The sequence below is a fragment of the Coffea arabica genome, chromosome 11c (genome assembly GCF_036785885.1).
Source record: "Coffea arabica cultivar ET-39 chromosome 11c, Coffea Arabica ET-39 HiFi, whole genome shotgun sequence".
In the NCBI taxonomy this organism is placed as follows: domain Eukaryota; kingdom Viridiplantae; phylum Streptophyta; class Magnoliopsida; order Gentianales; family Rubiaceae; genus Coffea; species Coffea arabica.
Genome location: NC_092330.1, coordinates 21944617 through 21959615, shown reverse-complemented (window position 1 = coordinate 21959615; position 14999 = coordinate 21944617). Strand labels below are relative to the sequence as shown.

At 44.1% G+C, this 14999-nt stretch overlaps 9 non-coding genes and 9 pseudogenes across 9 annotated transcripts; all 18 read left to right on the top strand.

Annotated features, from left to right (window-relative positions):
- The first annotated feature begins 863 nt into the window (after window positions 1–863).
- LOC140020366 (5S ribosomal RNA) lies at window positions 864–982 on the top strand. The gene has a single exon (XR_011824712.1). It is a non-coding gene; the product is annotated as a 5S ribosomal RNA (ribosomal RNA).
- Window positions 983–1393: 411 nt separating this feature from the next.
- LOC140018801 (5S ribosomal RNA) lies at window positions 1394–1511 on the top strand (annotated as a pseudogene).
- Window positions 1512–2438: 927 nt separating this feature from the next.
- Window positions 2439–2557, top strand: LOC140020354 (5S ribosomal RNA). Its single transcript, XR_011824711.1, has one exon. It is a non-coding gene; the product is annotated as a 5S ribosomal RNA (ribosomal RNA).
- A 411-nt stretch (window positions 2558–2968) lies between these two features.
- On the top strand, window positions 2969–3086 carry LOC140018800 (5S ribosomal RNA; annotated as a pseudogene).
- A 927-nt stretch (window positions 3087–4013) lies between these two features.
- On the top strand, window positions 4014–4132 carry LOC140020343 (5S ribosomal RNA). Its single transcript, XR_011824710.1, has one exon. It is a non-coding gene; the product is annotated as a 5S ribosomal RNA (ribosomal RNA).
- A 411-nt stretch (window positions 4133–4543) lies between these two features.
- Window positions 4544–4661, top strand: LOC140018799 (5S ribosomal RNA; annotated as a pseudogene).
- Window positions 4662–5588: 927 nt separating this feature from the next.
- LOC140020332 (5S ribosomal RNA) lies at window positions 5589–5707 on the top strand. Its single transcript, XR_011824709.1, has one exon. It is a non-coding gene; the product is annotated as a 5S ribosomal RNA (ribosomal RNA).
- A 411-nt stretch (window positions 5708–6118) lies between these two features.
- LOC140018798 (5S ribosomal RNA) lies at window positions 6119–6236 on the top strand (annotated as a pseudogene).
- Window positions 6237–7164: 928 nt separating this feature from the next.
- LOC140020320 (5S ribosomal RNA) lies at window positions 7165–7283 on the top strand. The gene has a single exon (XR_011824708.1). It is a non-coding gene; the product is annotated as a 5S ribosomal RNA (ribosomal RNA).
- A 411-nt stretch (window positions 7284–7694) lies between these two features.
- Window positions 7695–7812, top strand: LOC140020489 (5S ribosomal RNA; annotated as a pseudogene).
- A 927-nt stretch (window positions 7813–8739) lies between these two features.
- On the top strand, window positions 8740–8858 carry LOC140020308 (5S ribosomal RNA). The gene has a single exon (XR_011824707.1). It is a non-coding gene; the product is annotated as a 5S ribosomal RNA (ribosomal RNA).
- Window positions 8859–9269: 411 nt separating this feature from the next.
- LOC140018797 (5S ribosomal RNA) lies at window positions 9270–9387 on the top strand (annotated as a pseudogene).
- Window positions 9388–10314: 927 nt separating this feature from the next.
- LOC140020295 (5S ribosomal RNA) lies at window positions 10315–10433 on the top strand. Its single transcript, XR_011824705.1, has one exon. It is a non-coding gene; the product is annotated as a 5S ribosomal RNA (ribosomal RNA).
- Window positions 10434–10844: 411 nt separating this feature from the next.
- On the top strand, window positions 10845–10962 carry LOC140018796 (5S ribosomal RNA; annotated as a pseudogene).
- A 928-nt stretch (window positions 10963–11890) lies between these two features.
- Window positions 11891–12009, top strand: LOC140020284 (5S ribosomal RNA). The gene has a single exon (XR_011824704.1). It is a non-coding gene; the product is annotated as a 5S ribosomal RNA (ribosomal RNA).
- Window positions 12010–12420: 411 nt separating this feature from the next.
- On the top strand, window positions 12421–12538 carry LOC140020488 (5S ribosomal RNA; annotated as a pseudogene).
- A 926-nt stretch (window positions 12539–13464) lies between these two features.
- Window positions 13465–13583, top strand: LOC140020272 (5S ribosomal RNA). Its single transcript, XR_011824703.1, has one exon. It is a non-coding gene; the product is annotated as a 5S ribosomal RNA (ribosomal RNA).
- Window positions 13584–13994: 411 nt separating this feature from the next.
- On the top strand, window positions 13995–14112 carry LOC140018795 (5S ribosomal RNA; annotated as a pseudogene).
- Window positions 14113–14999: the final 887 nt, after the last annotated feature.

Below are 14999 nucleotides of genomic sequence, written 5' to 3'. Positions count from 1 at the left end.
CCGTATCCGGATCCGTTTTTTCAAACAAAAAAACGGGTCGGATACGGAATATAGTATTCCGACCCGTATTAGACCCGGATCCGGATATAAATGATTTAATAATTTATAAAAAATATATATTATCAATATAATTTGATTAGGATGATGTATTTGAGTAAAATCAATTTGATTTATTTTCTTATTTGGTTTTTTCTTTGCATTAGCTAGAAATTTGTTTACAAATATATCTTTTTCTCTTTTTTGTTAGAAATTATAAATTTTGGCAAATTTGTTCGGGTAGACCCGACCCGGATCCGAGACTCGCCGGGTCCGGATCCGGAACACAGAATAAAAGACCCGTCGGGTAAACGGGTCGGATCCGGGTCCGGGTCCGGAATAATGAATTCCGGCCCGGACCCGGCCCGTTGACACCCCTAGGTGACCCCCTGGGAAATCCTCGTGTTGCACCCCTCCCTTTTTTGTTTCGAAATCCAAATTTCCCCTTCGTTCTTTATGCTGTAGTAATTTAGCTCCGTCGGAACGATTGCTTTATATTTTGCTTCTCATCGAAGCATGAAGGCGGATCTGAAGGCGCGAGACAAGTCAGGAACGGTACGGCTGGATCGAAGCCCGGATCGTCGGTCAAAGTTGTCGGCGCAAATGTATAAGCGCAAGCGTGAAGGATCAATTTCAGGATAATTGAGAGTTGCGCGACGAGGGAAAAAAAAATGGTGCAAATCAACAAGAAAAAAATGTAAAAGTAAATAAATAAAAGGATGAGGGGAAATTCTTGAATTGACGCTTAAAATGAATTCGGGTCCAGAAAAGCCACACTGCTTCACAGGACGGGGCAGTTTAAAAGAATAAAGCGAAAGGAACATGGCGGGTGCGATCATACCAGCACTAATGCACCGGATCCCATCAGAACTCCGAAGTTAAGCGTGCTTGGGCGAGAGTAGTACTAGGATGGGTGACCCCCTGGGAAGTCCTCGTGTTGCACCCCTCCCTTTTTTGTTTCGAAATCCAAATTTCCCCTTCGTTCTTTATGCTGTAGTAATTTAGCTCCGTCGGAACGATTGCTTTATATTTTGCTTCTTATCGAAGCATGAAGGCGGATCTGAAGGCGCGAGACAAGTCAGGAACGGTACGGCTGGATCGAAGCCCGGATCGTCGGTCAAAGTTGTCGGCGCAAATGCATAAGCGCAAGCGTGAAGGATCAATTTCAGGATAATTGAGAGTTGTGCGACGAGGGAAAAAAAAGGTGCAAAGCAACAAGAAAAAAATATAAAAGTAAATAAATAAAAGGATGAGAGGAAATTCATGAATTGACGCTTAGAATGAATTCGGGTCCAGAAAAGCCAAACTGCTTCACAGGACGTGGCAGTTTAAAAGAATAAAGCGAAAGGAACATGGCGGGTGCGATCATACCAGCACTAATGCACCGGATCCCATCAGAACTCCGAAGTTAAGCGTGCTTGGGCGACAGTAGTACTAGGATGGGTGACCCTAGGCCTGTCAACGGGTCGGGTCTAGACCCGGATCCGGATCGGATCCCTGAAATTTTTTCGGGTATGGGTAGGGATTTAATTCCGTTATCCGGATCCGGATCCGTTTTTTCAAACAAAAAAACGGGTCGGATACGGAATATAGTATTCCGACCCGTATTATACCCGGATCCGGATATAAATGATTTAATAATTTATAAAAAATATATATTATCAATATAATTTGATTAGGATGATGTATTTGAGTAAAATCAATTTGATTTATTTTCTTATTTGGTTTTTTCTTTGCATTAGTTAGAAATTAGTTTACAAATATATCTTTTTCTCTTTTTTGTTAGAAATTATAAATTTTGGCAAATTTGTTCGGGTAGACCCGACCCGGATCCGAGACTCGCCGGGTCCGGATCCGGAACACAGAATAAAAGACCCGTCGGGTAAACGGGTCGGATCCGGGTCCGGGTCCGGAATAATGAATTCCGGCCCGGACCCGGCCCGTTGACACCCCTAGGTGACCCCCTGGGAAATCCTCGTGTTGCACCCCTCCCTTTTTTGTTTCGAAATCCAAATTTCCCCTTCGTTCTTTATGCTGTAGTAATTTAGCTCCGTCGGAACGATTGCTTTATATTTTGCTTCTCATCGAAGCATGAAGGCGGATCTGAAGGCGCGAGACAAGTCAGGAACGGTACGGCTGGATCGAAGCCCGGATCGTCGGTCAAAGTTGTCGGCGCAAATGTATAAGCGCAAGCGTGAAGGATCAATTTCAGGATAATTGAGAGTTGCGCGACGAGGGAAAAAAAAATGGTGCAAATCAACAAGAAAAAAATGTAAAAGTAAATAAATAAAAGGATGAGGGGAAATTCTTGAATTGACGCTTAAAATGAATTCGGGTCCAGAAAAGCCACACTGCTTCACAGGACGGGGCAGTTTAAAAGAATAAAGCGAAAGGAACATGGCGGGTGCGATCATACCAGCACTAATGCACCGGATCCCATCAGAACTCCGAAGTTAAGCGTGCTTGGGCGAGAGTAGTACTAGGATGGGTGACCCCCTGGGAAGTCCTCGTGTTGCACCCCTCCCTTTTTTGTTTCGAAATCCAAATTTCCCCTTCGTTCTTTATGCTGTAGTAATTTAGCTCCGTCGGAACGATTGCTTTATATTTTGCTTCTTATCGAAGCATGAAGGCGGATCTGAAGGCGCGAGACAAGTCAGGAACGGTACGGCTGGATCGAAGCCCGGATCGTCGGTCAAAGTTGTCGGCGCAAATGTATAAGCGCAAGCGTGAAGGATCAATTTCAGGATAATTGAGAGTTGTGCGACGAGGGAAAAAAAAGGTGCAAAGCAACAAGAAAAAAATATAAAAGTAAATAAATAAAAGGATGAGAGGAAATTCATGAATTGACGCTTAGAATGAATTCGGGTCCAGAAAAGCCAAACTGCTTCACAGGACGTGGCAGTTTAAAAGAATAAAGCGAAAGGAACATGGCGGGTGCGATCATACCAGCACTAATGCACCGGATCCCATCAGAACTCCGAAGTTAAGCGTGCTTGGGCGACAGTAGTACTAGGATGGGTGACCCTAGGCCTGTCAACGGGTCGGGTCTAGACCCGGATCCGGATCGGATCCCTGAAATTTTTTCGGGTATGGGTAGGGATTTAATTCCGTTATCCGGATTCGGATCCGTTTTTTCAAACAAAAAAACGGGTCGGATACGGAATACAGTATTCCGACCCGTATTATACCCGGATCCGGATATAAATGATTTAATAATTTATAAAAAATATATATTATCAATATAATTTGATTAGGATGATGTATTTGAGTAAAATCAATTTGATTTATTTTCTTATTTGGTTTTTTCTTTGCATTAGCTAGAAATTTGTTTACAAATATATCTTTTTCTCTTTTTTGTTAGAAATTATAAATTTTGGCAAATTTGTTCGGGTAGACCCGACCCGGATCCGAGACTCGCCGGGTCCGGATCCGGAACACAGAATAAAAGACCCGTCGGGTAAACGGGTCGGATCCGGGTCCGGGTCCGGAATAATGAATTCCGGCCCGGACCCGGCCCGTTGACACCCCTAGGTGACCCCCTGGGAAATCCTCGTGTTGCACCCCTCCCTTTTTTGTTTCGAAATCCAAATTTCCCCTTCGTTCTTTATGCTGTAGTAATTTAGCTCCGTCGGAACGATTGCTTTATATTTTGCTTCTCATCGAAGCATGAAGGCGGATCTGAAGGCGCGAGACAAGTCAGGAACGGTACGGCTGGATCGAAGCCCGGATCGTCGGTCAAAGTTGTCGGCGCAAATGTATAAGCGCAAGCGTGAAGGATCAATTTCAGGATAATTGAGAGTTGCGCGACGAGGGAAAAAAAAATGGTGCAAATCAACAAGAAAAAAATGTAAAAGTAAATAAATAAAAGGATGAGGGGAAATTCTTGAATTGACGCTTAAAATGAATTCGGGTCCAGAAAAGCCACACTGCTTCACAGGACGGGGCAGTTTAAAAGAATAAAGCGAAAGGAACATGGCGGGTGCGATCATACCAGCACTAATGCACCGGATCCCATCAGAACTCCGAAGTTAAGCGTGCTTGGGCGAGAGTAGTACTAGGATGGGTGACCCCCTGGGAAGTCCTCGTGTTGCACCCCTCCCTTTTTTGTTTCGAAATCCAAATTTCCCCTTCGTTCTTTATGCTGTAGTAATTTAGCTCCGTCGGAACGATTGCTTTATATTTTGCTTCTTATCGAAGCATGAAGGCGGATCTGAAGGCGCGAGACAAGTCAGGAACGGTACGGCTGGATCGAAGCCCGGATCGTCGGTCAAAGTTGTCGGCGCAAATGCATAAGCGCAAGCGTGAAGGATCAATTTCAGGATAATTGAGAGTTGTGCGACGAGGGAAAAAAAAGGTGCAAAGCAACAAGAAAAAAATATAAAAGTAAATAAATAAAAGGATGAGAGGAAATTCATGAATTGACGCTTAGAATGAATTCGGGTCCAGAAAAGCCAAACTGCTTCACAGGACGTGGCAGTTTAAAAGAATAAAGCGAAAGGAACATGGCGGGTGCGATCATACCAGCACTAATGCACCGGATCCCATCAGAACTCCGAAGTTAAGCGTGCTTGGGCGACAGTAGTACTAGGATGGGTGACCCTAGGCCTGTCAACGGGTCGGGTCTAGACCCGGATCCGGATCGGATCCCTGAAATTTTTTCGGGTATGGGTAGGGATTTAATTCCGTTATCCGGATCCGGATCCGTTTTTTCAAACAAAAAAACGGGTCGGATACGGAATATAGTATTCCGACCCGTATTAGACCCGGATCCGGATATAAATGATTTAATAATTTATAAAAAATATATATTATCAATATAATTTGATTAGGATGATGTATTTGAGTAAAATCAATTTGATTTATTTTCTTATTTGGTTTTTTCTTTGCATTAGCTAGAAATTTGTTTACAAATATATCTTTTTCTCTTTTTTGTTAGAAATTATAAATTTTGGCAAATTTGTTCGGGTAGACCCGACCCGGATCCGAGACTCGCCGGGTCCGGATCCGGAACACAGAATAAAAGACCCGTCGGGTAAACGGGTCGGATCCGGGTCCGGGTCCGGAATAATGAATTCCGGCCCGGACCCGGCCCGTTGACACCCCTAGGTGACCCCCTGGGAAATCCTCGTGTTGCACCCCTCCCTTTTTTGTTTCGAAATCCAAATTTCCCCTTCGTTCTTTATGCTGTAGTAATTTAGCTCCGTCGGAACGATTGCTTTATATTTTGCTTCTCATCGAAGCATGAAGGCGGATCTGAAGGCGCGAGACAAGTCAGGAACGGTACGGCTGGATCGAAGCCCGGATCGTCGGTCAAAGTTGTCGGCGCAAATGTATAAGCGCAAGCGTGAAGGATCAATTTCAGGATAATTGAGAGTTGCGCGACGAGGGAAAAAAAAATGGTGCAAATCAACAAGAAAAAAATGTAAAAGTAAATAAATAAAAGGATGAGGGGAAATTCTTGAATTGACGCTTAAAATGAATTCGGGTCCAGAAAAGCCACACTGCTTCACAGGACGGGGCAGTTTAAAAGAATAAAGCGAAAGGAACATGGCGGGTGCGATCATACCAGCACTAATGCACCGGATCCCATCAGAACTCCGAAGTTAAGCGTGCTTGGGCGAGAGTAGTACTAGGATGGGTGACCCCCTGGGAAGTCCTCGTGTTGCACCCCTCCCTTTTTTGTTTCGAAATCCAAATTTCCCCTTCGTTCTTTATGCTGTAGTAATTTAGCTCCGTCGGAACGATTGCTTTATATTTTGCTTCTTATCGAAGCATGAAGGCGGATCTGAAGGCGCGAGACAAGTCAGGAACGGTACGGCTGGATCGAAGCCCGGATCGTCGGTCAAAGTTGTCGGCGCAAATGCATAAGCGCAAGCGTGAAGGATCAATTTCAGGATAATTGAGAGTTGTGCGACGAGGGAAAAAAAAGGTGCAAAGCAACAAGAAAAAAATATAAAAGTAAATAAATAAAAGGATGAGAGGAAATTCATGAATTGACGCTTAGAATGAATTCGGGTCCAGAAAAGCCAAACTGCTTCACAGGACGTGGCAGTTTAAAAGAATAAAGCGAAAGGAACATGGCGGGTGCGATCATACCAGCACTAATGCACCGGATCCCATCAGAACTCCGAAGTTAAGCGTGCTTGGGCGACAGTAGTACTAGGATGGGTGACCCTAGGCCTGTCAACGGGTCGGGTCTAGACCCGGATCCGGATCGGATCCCTGAAATTTTTTCGGGTATGGGTAGGGATTTAATTCCGTTATCCGGATCCGGATCCGTTTTTTCAAACAAAAAAACGGGTCGGATACGGAATATAGTATTCCGACCCGTATTAGACCCGGATCCGGATATAAATGATTTAATAATTTATAAAAAATATATATTATCAATATAATTTGATTAGGATGATGTATTTGAGTAAAATCAATTTGATTTATTTTCTTATTTGGTTTTTTCTTTGCATTAGTTAGAAATTAGTTTACAAATATATCTTTTTCTCTTTTTTGTTAGAAATTATAAATTTTGGCAAATTTGTTCGGGTAGACCCGACCCGGATCCGAGACTCGCCGGGTCCGGATCCGGAACACAGAATAAAAGACCCGTCGGGTAAACGGGTCGGATCCGGGTCCGGGTCCGGAATAATGAATTCCGGCCCGGACCCGGCCCGTTGACACCCCTAGGTGACCCCCTGGGAAATCCTCGTGTTGCACCCCTCCCTTTTTTGTTTCGAAATCCAAATTTCCCCTTCGTTCTTTATGCTGTAGTAATTTAGCTCCGTCGGAACGATTGCTTTATATTTTGCTTCTCATCGAAGCATGAAGGCGGATCTGAAGGCGCGAGACAAGTCAGGAACGGTACGGCTGGATCGAAGCCCGGATCGTCGGTCAAAGTTGTCGGCGCAAATGTATAAGCGCAAGCGTGAAGGATCAATTTCAGGATAATTGAGAGTTGCGCGACGAGGGAAAAAAAAAATGGTGCAAATCAACAAGAAAAAAATGTAAAAGTAAATAAATAAAAGGATGAGGGGAAATTCTTGAATTGACGCTTAAAATGAATTCGGGTCCAGAAAAGCCACACTGCTTCACAGGACGGGGCAGTTTAAAAGAATAAAGCGAAAGGAACATGGCGGGTGCGATCATACCAGCACTAATGCACCGGATCCCATCAGAACTCCGAAGTTAAGCGTGCTTGGGCGAGAGTAGTACTAGGATGGGTGACCCCCTGGGAAGTCCTCGTGTTGCACCCCTCCCTTTTTTGTTTCGAAATCCAAATTTCCCCTTCGTTCTTTATGCTGTAGTAATTTAGCTCCGTCGGAACGATTGCTTTATATTTTGCTTCTTATCGAAGAATGAAGGCGGATCTGAAGGCGCGAGACAAGTCAGGAACGGTACGGCTGGATCGAAGCCCGGATCGTCGGTCAATGTTGTCGGCGCAAATGTATAAGCGCAAGCGTGAAGGATCAATTTCAGGATAATTGAGAGTTGTGCGACGAGTGAAAAAAAAGGTGCAAAGCAACAAGAAAAAAATATAAAAGGAAATAAATAAAAGGATGAGAGGAAATTCATGAATTGACGCTTAGAATGAATTCGGGTCCAGAAAAGCCAAACTGCTTCACAGGACGTGGCAGTTTAAAAGAATAAAGCGAAAGGAAAATGGTGGGTGCGATCATACTAGCACTAATGCACCGGATCCCATCAGAACTTCGAAGTTAAGCGTGCTTGGGCGACAGTAGTACTAGGATGGGTGACCCTAGGCCGGTCAACGGGTCGGGTCTAGACCCGGATCCGGATCGGATCCCTGAAATTTTTGCGGGTATGGGTAGGGATTTAATTCCGTTATCCGTATCCGGATCCGTTTTTTCAAACAAAAAAACGGGTCGGATACGGAATATAGTATTCCGACCCGTATTAGACCCGGATCCGGATATAAATGATTTAATAATTTATAAAAAATATATATTATCAATATAATTTGATTAGGATGATGTATTTGAGTAAAATCAATTTGATTTATTTTCTTATTTGGTTTTTTCTTTGCATTAGCTAGAAATTTGTTTACAAATATATCTTTTTCTCTTTTTTGTTAGAAATTATAAATTTTGGCAAATTTGTTCGGGTAGACCCGACCCGGATCCGAGACTCGCCGGGTCCGGATCCGGAACACAGAATAAAAGACCCGTCGGGTAAACGGGTCGGATCCGGGTCCGGGTCCGGAATAATGAATTCCGGCCCGGACCCGGCCCGTTGACACCCCTAGGTGACCCCCTGGGAAATCCTCGTGTTGCACCCCTCCCTTTTTTGTTTCGAAATCCAAATTTCCCCTTCGTTCTTTATGCTGTAGTAATTTAGCTCCGTCGGAACGATTGCTTTATATTTTGCTTCTCATCGAAGCATGAAGGCGGATCTGAAGGCGCGAGACAAGTCAGGAACGGTACGGCTGGATCGAAGCCCGGATCGTCGGTCAAAGTTGTCGGCGCAAATGTATAAGCGCAAGCGTGAAGGATCAATTTCAGGATAATTGAGAGTTGCGCGACGAGGGAAAAAAAAATGGTGCAAATCAACAAGAAAAAAATGTAAAAGTAAATAAATAAAAGGATGAGGGGAAATTCTTGAATTGACGCTTAAAATGAATTCGGGTCCAGAAAAGCCACACTGCTTCACAGGACGGGGCAGTTTAAAAGAATAAAGCGAAAGGAACATGGCGGGTGCGATCATACCAGCACTAATGCACCGGATCCCATCAGAACTCCGAAGTTAAGCGTGCTTGGGCGAGAGTAGTACTAGGATGGGTGACCCCCTGGGAAGTCCTCGTGTTGCACCCCTCCCTTTTTTGTTTCGAAATCCAAATTTCCCCTTCGTTCTTTATGCTGTAGTAATTTAGCTCAGTCGGAACGATTGCTTTATATTTTGCTTCTTATCGAAGCATGAAGGCGGCTCTGAAGGCGCGAGACAAGTCAGGAACGGTACGGCTGGATCGAACCCCGGATCGTCGGTCAAAGTTGTCGGCGCAAATGCATAAGCGCAAGCGTGAAGGATCAATTTCAGGATAATTGAGAGTTGTGCGACGAGGGAAAAAAAAGGTGCAAAGCAACAAGAAAAAAATATAAAAGTAAATAAATAAAAGGATGAGAGGAAATTCATGAATTGACGCTTAGAATGAATTCGGGTCCAGAAAAGCCAAACTGCTTCACAGGACGTGGCAGTTTAAAAGAATAAAGCGAAAGGAACATGGCGGGTGCGATCATACCAGCACTAATGCACCGGATCCCATCAGAACTCCGAAGTTAAGCGTGCTTGGGCGACAGTAGTACTAGGATGGGTGACCCTAGGCCTGTCAACGGGTCGGGTCTAGACCCGGATCCGGATCGGATCCCTGAAATTTTTTCGGGTATGGGTAGGGATTTAATTCCGTTATCCGGATCCGGATCCGTTTTTTCAAACAAAAAAACGGGTCGGATACGGAATATAGTATTCCGACCCGTATTAGACCCGGATCCGGATATAAATGATTTAATAATTTATAAAAAATATATATTATCAATATAATTTGATTAGGATGATGTATTTGAGTAAAATCAATTTGATTTATTTTCTTATTTGGTTTTTTCTTTGCATTAGCTAGAAATTTGTTTACAAATATATCTTTTTCTCTTTTTTGTTAGAAATTATAAATTTTGGCAAATTTGTTCGGGTAGACCCGACCCGGATCCGAGACTCGCCGGGTCCGGATCCGGAACACAGAATAAAAGACCCGTCGGGTAAACGGGTCGGATCCGGGTCCGGGTCCGGAATAATGAATTCCGGCCCGGACCCGGCCCGTTGACACCCCTAGGTGACCCCCTGGGAAATCCTCGTGTTGCACCCCTCCCTTTTTTGTTTCGAAATCCAAATTTCCCCTTCGTTCTTTATGCTGTAGTAATTTAGCTCCGTCGGAACGATTGCTTTATATTTTGCTTCTCATCGAAGCATGAAGGCGGATCTGAAGGCGCGAGACAAGTCAGGAACGGTACGGCTGGATCGAAGCCCGGATCGTCGGTCAAAGTTGTCGGCGCAAATGTATAAGCGCAAGCGTGAAGGATCAATTTCAGGATAATTGAGAGTTGCGCGACGAGGGAAAAAAAAATGGTGCAAATCAACAAGAAAAAAATGTAAAAGTAAATAAATAAAAGGATGAGGGGAAATTCTTGAATTGACGCTTAAAATGAATTCGGGTCCAGAAAAGCCACACTGCTTCACAGGACGGGGCAGTTTAAAAGAATAAAGCGAAAGGAACATGGCGGGTGCGATCATACCAGCACTAATGCACCGGATCCCATCAGAACTCCGAAGTTAAGCGTGCTTGGGCGAGAGTAGTACTAGGATGGGTGACCCCCTGGGAAGTCCTCGTGTTGCACCCCTCCCTTTTTTGTTTCGAAATCCAAATTTCCCCTTCGTTCTTTATGCTGTAGTAATTTAGCTCCGTCGGAACGATTGCTTTATATTTTGCTTCTTATCGAAGCATGAAGGCGGATCTGAAGGCGCGAGACAAGTCAGGAACGGTACGGCTGGATCGAACCCCGGATCGTCGGTCAAAGTTGTCGGCGCAAATGCATAAGCGCAAGCGTGAAGGATCAATTTCAGGATAATTGAGAGTTGTGCGACGAGGGAAAAAAAAGGTGCAAAGCAACAAGAAAAAAATATAAAAGTAAATAAATAAAAGGATGAGAGGAAATTCATGAATTGACGCTTAGAATGAATTCGGGTCCAGAAAAGCCAAACTGCTTCACAGGACGTGGCAGTTTAAAAGAATAAAGCGAAAGGAACATGGCGGGTGCGATCATACCAGCACTAATGCACCGGATCCCATCAGAACTCCGAAGTTAAGCGTGCTTGGGCGACAGTAGTACTAGGATGGGTGACCCTAGGCCTGTCAACGGGTCGGGTCTAGACCCGGATCCGGATCGGATCCCTGAAATTTTTTCGGGTATGGGTAGGGATTTAATTCCGTTATCCGGATCCGGATCCGTTTTTTCAAACAAAAAAACGGGTCGGATACGGAATATAGTATTCCGACCCGTATTAGACCCGGATCCGGATATAAATGATTTAATAATTTATAAAAAATATATATTATCAATATAATTTGATTAGGATGATGTATTTGAGTAAAATCAATTTGATTTATTTTCTTATTTGGTTTTTTCTTTGCATTAGTTAGAAATTAGTTTACAAATATATCTTTTTCTCTTTTTTGTTAGAAATTATAAATTTTGGCAAATTTGTTCGGGTAGACCCGACCCGGATCCGAGACTCGCCGGGTCCGGATCCGGAACACAGAATAAAAGACCCGTCGGGTAAACGGGTCGGATCCGGGTCCGGGTCCGGAATAATGAATTCCGGCCCGGACCCGGCCCGTTGACACCCCTAGGTGACCCCCTGGGAAATCCTCGTGTTGCACCCCTCCCTTTTTTGTTTCGAAATCCAAATTTCCCCTTCGTTCTTTATGCTGTAGTAATTTAGCTCCGTCGGAACGATTGCTTTATATTTTGCTTCTCATCGAAGCATGAAGGCGGATCTGAAGGCGCGAGACAAGTCAGGAACGGTACGGCTGGATCGAAGCCCGGATCGTCGGTCAAAGTTGTCGGCGCAAATGTATAAGCGCAAGCGTGAAGGATCAATTTCAGGATAATTGAGAGTTGCGCGACGAGGGAAAAAAAAAATGGTGCAAATCAACAAGAAAAAAATGTAAAAGTAAATAAATAAAAGGATGAGGGGAAATTCTTGAATTGACGCTTAAAATGAATTCGGGTCCAGAAAAGCCACACTGCTTCACAGGACGGGGCAGTTTAAAAGAATAAAGCGAAAGGAACATGGCGGGTGCGATCATACCAGCACTAATGCACCGGATCCCATCAGAACTCCGAAGTTAAGCGTGCTTGGGCGAGAGTAGTACTAGGATGGGTGACCCCCTGGGAAGTCCTCGTGTTGCACCCCTCCCTTTTTTGTTTCGAAATCCAAATTTCCCCTTCGTTCTTTATGCTGTAGTAATTTAGCTCCGTCGGAACGATTGCTTTATATTTTGCTTCTTATCGAAGAATGAAGGCGGATCTGAAGGCGCGAGACAAGTCAGGAACGGTACGGCTGGATCGAAGCCCGGATCGTCGGTCAATGTTGTCGGCGCAAATGTATAAGCGCAAGCGTGAAGGATCAATTTCAGGATAATTGAGAGTTGTGCGACGAGTGAAAAAAAAGGTGCAAAGCAACAAGAAAAAAATATAAAAGGAAATAAATAAAAGGATGAGTGGAAATTCATGAATTGACGCTTAGAATGAATTCGGGTCCAGAAAAGCCAAACTGCTTCACAGGACGTGGCAGTTTAAAAGAATAAAGCGAAAGGAAAATGGTGGGTGCGATCATACTAGCACTAATGCACCGGATCCCATCAGAACTTCGAAGTTAAGCGTGCTTGGGCGACAGTAGTACTAGGATGGGTGACCCTAGGCCGGTCAACGGGTCGGGTCTAGACCCGGATCCGGATCGGATCCCTGAAATTTTTGCGGGTATGGGTAGGGATTTAATTCCGTTATCCGTATCCGGATCCGTTTTTTCAAACAAAAAAACGGGTCGGATACGGAATATAGTATTCCGACCCGTATTAGACCCGGATCCGGATATAAATGATTTAATAATTTATAAAAAATATATATTATCAATATAATTTGATTAGGATGATGTATTTGAGTAAAATCAATTTGATTTATTTTCTTATTTGGTTTTTTCTTTGCATTAGCTAGAAATTTGTTTACAAATATATCTTTTTCTCTTTTTTGTTAGAAATTATAAATTTTGGCAAATTTGTTCGGGTAGACCCGACCCGGATCCGAGACTCGCCGGGTCCGGATCCGGAACACAGAATAAAAGACCCGTCGGGTAAACGGGTCGGATCCGGGTCCGGGTCCGGAATAATGAATTCCGGCCCGGACCCGGCCCGTTGACACCCCTAGGTGACCCCCTGGGAAATCCTCGTGTTGCACCCCTCCCTTTTTTGTTTCGAAATCCAAATTTCCCCTTCGTTCTTTATGCTGTAGTAATTTAGCTCCGTCGGAACGATTGCTTTATATTTTGCTTCTCATCGAAGCATGAAGGCGGATCTGAAGGCGCGAGACAAGTCAGGAACGGTACGGCTGGATCGAAGCCCGGATCGTCGGTCAAAGTTGTCGGCGCAAATGTATAAGCGCAAGCGTGAAGGATCAATTTCAGGATAATTGAGAGTTGCGCGACTTGGGAAAAAAAATGGTGCAAATCAACAAGAAAAAAATGTAAAAGTAAATAAATAAAAGGATGAGGGGAAATTCTTGAATTGACGCTTAAAATGAATTCGGGTCCAGAAAAGCCACACTGCTTCACAGGACGGGGCAGTTTAAAAGAATAAAGCGAAAGGAACATGGCGGGTGCGATCATACCAGCACTAATGCACCGGATCCCATCAGAACTCCGAAGTTAAGCGTGCTTGGGCGAGAGTAGTACTAGGATGGGTGACCCCCTGGGAAGTCCTCGTGTTGCACCCCTCCCTTTTTTGTTTCGAAATCCAAATTTCCCCTTCGTTCTTTATGCTGTAGTAATTTAGCTCCGTCGGAACGATTGCTTTATATTTTGCTTCTTATCGAAGCATGAAGGCGGATCTGAAGGCGCGAGACAAGTCAGGAACGGTACGGCTGGATCGAAGCCCGGATCGTCGGTCAAAGTTGTCGGCGCAAATGCATAAGCGCAAGCGTGAAGGATCAATTTCAGGATAATTGAGAGTTGTGCGACGAGGGAAAAAAAAGGTGCAAAGCAACAAGAAAAAAATATAAAAGTAAATAAATAAAAGGATGAGAGGAAATTCATGAATTGACGCTTAGAATGAATTCGGGTCCAGAAAAGCCAAACTGCTTCACAGGACGTGGCAGTTTAAAAGAATAAAGCGAAAGGAACATGGCGGGTGCGATCATACCAGCACTAATGCACCGGATCCCATCAGAACTCCGAAGTTAAGCGTGCTTGGGCGACAGTAGTACTAGGATGGGTGACCCTAGGCCTGTCAACGGGTCGGGTCTAGACGCGGATCCGGATCGGATCCCTGAAATTTTTTCGGGTATGGGTAGGGATTTAATTCCGTTATCCGGATCCGGATCCGTTTTTTCAAACAAAAAAACGGGTCGGATACGGAATATAGTATTCCGACCCGTATTATACCCGGATCCGGATATAAATGATTTAATAATTTATAAAAAATATATATTATCAATATAATTTGATTAGGATGATGTATTTGAGTAAAATCAATTTGATTTATTTTCTTATTTGGTTTTTTCTTTGCATTAGTTAGAAATTAGTTTACAAATATATCTTTTTCTCTTTTTTGTTAGAAATTATAAATTTTGGCAAATTTGTTCGGGTAGACCCGACCCGGATCCGAGACTCGCCGGGTCCAGATCCGGAACACAGAATAAAAGACCCGTCGGGTAAACGGGTCGGATCCGGGTCCGGGTCCGGAATAATGAATTCCGGCCCGGACCCGGCCCGTTGACACCCCTAGGTGACCCCCTGGGAAATCCTCGTGTTGCACCCCTCCCTTTTTTGTTTCGAAATCCAAATTTCCCCTTCGTTCTTTATGCTGTAGTAATTTAGCTCCGTCGGAACGATTGCTTTATATTTTGCTTCTCATCGAAGCATGAAGGCGGATCTGAAGGCGCGAGACAAGTCAGGAACGGTACGGCTGGATCGAAGCCCGGATCGTCGGTCAAAGTTGTCGGCGCAAATGTATAAGCGCAAGCGTGAAGGATCAATTTCAGGATAATTGAGAGTTGCGCGACGAGGGAAAAAAAAATGGTGCAAATCAACAAGAAAAAAATGTAAAAGTAAATAAATAAAAGGATGAGGGGAAATTCTTGAATTGACGCTTAAAATGAATTCGGGTCCAGAAAAGCCACACTGCTTCACAG